At 44.9% G+C, this 5,222-nt stretch overlaps 1 long non-coding RNA gene across 1 annotated transcript in view; it reads left to right on the forward strand.

Moving 5' to 3' along the window:
• Positions 1–3,974, forward strand: part of LOC147008483 (uncharacterized) — a 9,655-nt gene extending 5,681 nt beyond the window's left edge. The window contains exon 3 of the long non-coding RNA XR_015053224.1: positions 3,675–3,974. This is a non-coding gene — a long non-coding RNA (uncharacterized LOC147008483). The remainder of the gene's footprint in view (positions 1–3,674) is intronic.
• Positions 3,975–5,222: the final 1,248 nt, after the last annotated feature.

The raw sequence follows: 5,222 nt of genomic DNA on the forward strand, positions 1-5,222 counted from the left end.
CTGGCCTTGTACCGATCCACACTGCCTCGGGAGTTTGCAGCATAGGAAACCTTTTGGGCAAGTTCAGAGAGTTCTCCAACTCTTTCATTTCTCACTTGTACATTTCCAAGTACTTTCGGCTTATTTTAGAAGCTTTGTGAGCCATTTTTGGTAACAATCCTTATCGAGCACACAATATACACTGATGAGCCAAAACATTATTACCACCTGCCTAATATGCTGTTGGTCCTCCGTGTGCCGCCAAAACAGCACCGACCCACCGAGGCATGGACTCTACAAGACCACTGAAGGTGTCCTGTGGTATCTGGCACCAAAACATTAGCAGCAGATCCTTCAAGTCATGTAAGTTGTGAGGTGGAGCCGCCGTGGATCAGACTTGTCGGTCCAGCACATCCCACAGATGCTCAATCGGATTGAGATCTGGAGAATTTGGAGGCCAGGGCAACACCGTGAACACTTCATCATGGTCCTCAAACCATTCCCTAGCAATGTGTACAGTGTGGCAGGGTGCATTATCCTGCTGAAAGAAGCCACTGCCATCAGGGAATACCTTTGCCATGAAGGGGTGTACCTGGTCTACAACGATGTTTAGGTAGGTGACACGTGTCAAATTGACATCCACATGAATGGCAGGACCCAGGGTTTCCCATCAGAACATTGCCCAGAGAATCACACTCCTCCACCGGCTTGTCATCTTCCCACAGTGCATCCTGGTGCCATCACTTCCCCAGGTAAACGGTGCACACGTACACAGCCATCCACGTGATCTAAAAGAAAACAGGACTTGTCGGATTAGGCGACCTACTTCCACTGCTCCAAAGTCCAGTTCCGATTCTCACGTGCCCATTATGTGCACTTTCGACGGTGGACAGGGATCATCATGGGCACTCTGACTGGTCTGTGGCTACACAGCCTCATACGCAGCAGGGTGCGATGCACTGTGAATTGTGATACATTCCTCCCTTGATCACCATTAATATTTTCTGTGACATGGGCCACAGTAGACCTTCTGTTGGTTTGGACCAGATGGGATAGCGTTCGTTGCCCTCGCGCATCGATGAGCCTTGGGCACCCAAACACCCTGTCGCCGGTTTGTGGTATGTCCCTCCTCAGACCACTGCAGGTAGGTACTCACCACTGCTGACCGGGAGCATCCCACAAGCCTTGCCGTTTCAGAGATGCTCTGACCCAGTTGTCTGGCCATAACAATTTGGCCCTTGTCAAAGTCGCTCAGGTCTTTACTCCTGCCCATTTCTCCTGCATCCAACACATCAACTTCAAGAACTGACTGTTCACCTGCTGCCTAATATATCCCACCCCTTGACAGGTGCCATTGAAACAAGATAATCAATGTTATTCACTTCACCTGTCAGTGATCATAATGTTTTGGCTCATCAGTGTACGTTTGACTGCCATCATGACCGCCATTGCTCGGGGTTTCGGTGAATGCACACTCATCATTCTGGGACAGTTTACATCATTTTGGAAGTCTGGTATAGTCCAAGAAACCCCAAGGTTTGTATATATTTTTTGACATCTAAGTACTTCACAGTGTATGTAACTTGCTAGAAAATAATATTTTCTTACTAATTATATATGGGCTGGCAGGATATCCAGGAGAGATGTATATTCACCTTTGAGCCATCTAGCCTGGGTTCCCATCTCGACCCAACCTTCTGCATGCAGGTCGATTCATCAAAGTGTGTCCGCCCATTGGATGAACCTTAATAAACCAGAGGAACGGTCAGCCAGCACCTTCAACGACCATAAAGGAACCTCTAACGACCATGAACAACGAGTGCAGCAGTAGGCTGGTGTCTTTTGCAAAGTAGAAGTGACATTTGTAAATTCCTGCTACTTTCATTCGAGTATCCTGCATCGGAGTGGCGACCTGTCCAGGATTGTGCCCAATAGCCTGGAGATTGCTTTGGCAGCACCAATGCTCTGCACAGAGTATGGTCCCAGTTGATATTGATTGAGATCCTGCGATGAAGTTGCGATCTGTCCAGGATTGGTTGCAGTGTTAAGACGTTTCTTGACTTGTCATGAACTTGCTGAAGCTCTGTTCAGACTATGGATGTTCATTATTATTCAGTACCATATACACACTAACACATTGAAAAATATATGATTGGCATCTCCTGCAATGTGGCTGAAGCACAAGGCCTGTCTGCCTGTTGCTCTGACATCACAAACAGGTTTGTGGCCTTTGATTTTATGGCCTCTCTTCCAGTTGAGCTCCCTTGTGCTTCAAGGCCAGCCTTCTGTTCCACCACAGTAGCTTCAGGATGCACACACACACGTCCTTCCAATAACCTCCTCTGGGTTAAACTGCCAAAATCCAGGCTAACAGCACACACCTCTTCTTTTTTTTTTTTTTGCTTCTCTTTTCTCACACTTGTGGAACCCCCTTCCTGCTGGAGACAATTCAATCCAGTGCTTCAAGCAGGCAGTGCCTCCAACATCTTATGTCATCTCCTAGAGTCTTTACCTGCAATCTTTACTATCCCTATTAATCCCACCTATCTTAACCCAACCATCTTCTTGCAGGTTACTGTGTTTTCTCCCCTCCATTTTTCTTGTTCGTTCACTCCCTTGCTCATTGTGTCCAAATGTTACACCAACTGCCCCACTATCAGTTGCCCCTTTTTAATACTGTCGCCTTGCTCTTCCATGAACCTCGATCTTGTAAAAATACATTAAAAAATATAACGTAAAAGGTTTAAAATGTCTTTAACATTGGCATGTCTTCAACTGGATTGTGAGCAACTTGTTCTGAGAACTTTATGAATTCCACACATGGATATAAACTCCATAATAAGCTTTTAATAAACAGATTTTTCACAAGGTTTCTGGAAACCTGAACATACCCCCGGCCTATCAAGGAGAGACTTTTACAAACTCCGCAAACCACCCAATGCAACCTGAAATTGTTGAGCAAGCTTTTCACAGACTTTATTACATGGCAATGAGTTCACACATATTTTGAATGCTTTATCTGCCCAAAGTGTTCGGTGCACTTTGACCTTGTCAGTCTACAGCATTGCTAAGAAGGCTATCACCTGCTATGTGACCTTTGCCTACTGCCCTTGAATAACAACACACTGTCACCTTGCCAGTCACAAAGAAGAAGAAGTGCTTAAGGAAGAAGAACCTAGGTTCTGAAGGCTTCAATCCATTGCAGCAGTGTTGAGTTTTTGAACTTGATGATTATTTAATCATTTTAAAGGTATAGCCAAACAGAAACCCATTTAGTCCCTACTTGGTGAGTGTTTGTTCTGCTAATTAATGATAACAGGCCATATATTCATTATGTATTACAGAAAATGGCAGAATGTTTGAACCTCTCCATTCGACCCTCTCCATCCACTCCCACCCTGCATGTCTCATACATTTCCCTCCCATGTCTTCTCTATTTCTCTCGACCTTATTGCCCCTCCCTCGCTCCTTCCATACTTCCTTACTCTCATTTTCATCCTATCCTCTTCTCATTTTTTTCATTGTTCAAATGAACTCCCTACCTTCCATTTTCGATGTGCATGTTGGAAATAGATAGATGGCACTTAAGGCCAATTTTTTTTTGCATTAAACATCTGGTAATTACATGCACCAACGAAGATGGGTGGAGGTTATGTTTTTCACCCCTGTCGGTCTCTTTGTTTGTTTGTGAACAGGATATCTCAGAAAGTTGCAGATGGATTTGGATGAAACTTGGTAGAGAGCTTGGGTATGTGACAAGGACAAATTGATTCGACTTTACTGAAGATCTGGATTGGGATCCGGCCTTTCGGTGGGATACAAAACGTAAGCTGTTCAGCCTGGTGGAATTATACGCTCTCCCAAGTGCTGTACTAGTTTTATCCTGTGAAGGGTGTTGTGGGATATCAGGGATGATGAAACTGAAGAAACATTACAACATAATGTATTCATTAATTTTACAGCAGCGAGTATTTACAACCTCAATGTGACATACACTCAGAGAAAATAGTCTTGCCACATGACAGCATGTTAGACCATTTGCAACGACTACCTCTGACATACCAGGTACTGGGCCTGACAGGATAGTTCAGAGTTGGTGTGCTCACGTTTTATTTATCTAGTTTGGATTTGATTGACGACCTGACTATAAACTGTCATCCTGTCCCTTCGTGGGCAGGGCAATTGAGCGAAAGAGCATGGATAACTCATCAACCTGGATGCTTCCATCAGAGAGGATGTTAAGTCAGGGTTCTATTTGTCAGCATTTGATGGTGGACGTTGATGATCCAACAGTGTCTTTCACAAGAATAGGTTATTATGTACCAGCAACCCACAACAAATTCCAAATTCAGGGTACAACCAGCCGTGTGGCTTCTCCGGGTTGTCTTCACACGGTGGCTCTCTATAGGCATTCTCAGTGAATCAAAAGACCAGTATCCTACAGTTCTGTACTTGTTCTTCAGTGGACTCAGTTAGTCTGGCTGCTTCAAGAGTTCACACACACACACACACACACACACACACACACACACACACACACACACACACACACACACACACACACACAGTTTCTCAGTCCATGGTCCAAGTTGTTCAATGCCTGTCAGAACCTAGTTGTGTCTGTTGTTCATCTCCACTCCGCTTTCCATCGGCTGCAGTTCATCAAGCCCGCCGAGAGAGACAATAATCTTCCAGATGAAAAGCATGTGATGCTCATTGGAATTTGAGCAATGGCCCTTATTCCTGGACGGTTATTTACTTTACTCTCATAGGACGTGATTCTGCGCTTTGGGCCTGAACCAAACAAAGCCTCCCATAAACAACACTCACCGGCCTTCTATTAGGACTCTACTAAGGATGACACACTGAACAAGAGAACTACTTTATGTTTATTCACCCTCTTGTTTGAAATACTCATGCTGTTCATGTGTGTGTATGTGTGTGTGGTGGGGCAGAGTAGGGGAGTGTTGTCCGCCAGTTAAGCTAAAAATCTATCAAAATTGGAAGAAATCATGAAACTTGGGAGGCCATATAATTTTGTATGGGGAATCATATAAATGATAGCCCCACTTTGGGTCATGTCACCGGGTCGAGTTATTAAATACTAGCAAATACCAAGCTGTTAGTGAGGGGGTGGAGTGAGGAGGGGTGGGGGAATGAGGAGGGGAAGGAAAAGGAAGGCAGCAGTGTGAATGCAGTGTGAATCGAAGGGAAGGCAGCATGAGGGGAAGGGAAGGCAGTGT

This window comes from Eptatretus burgeri, chromosome 18 (assembly GCF_056783735.1).
Source record: "Eptatretus burgeri isolate ZD-2024b chromosome 18, Ebu_testis_v1, whole genome shotgun sequence".
NCBI classification, from domain to species: Eukaryota; Metazoa; Chordata; class Myxini; order Myxiniformes; family Myxinidae; genus Eptatretus; species Eptatretus burgeri.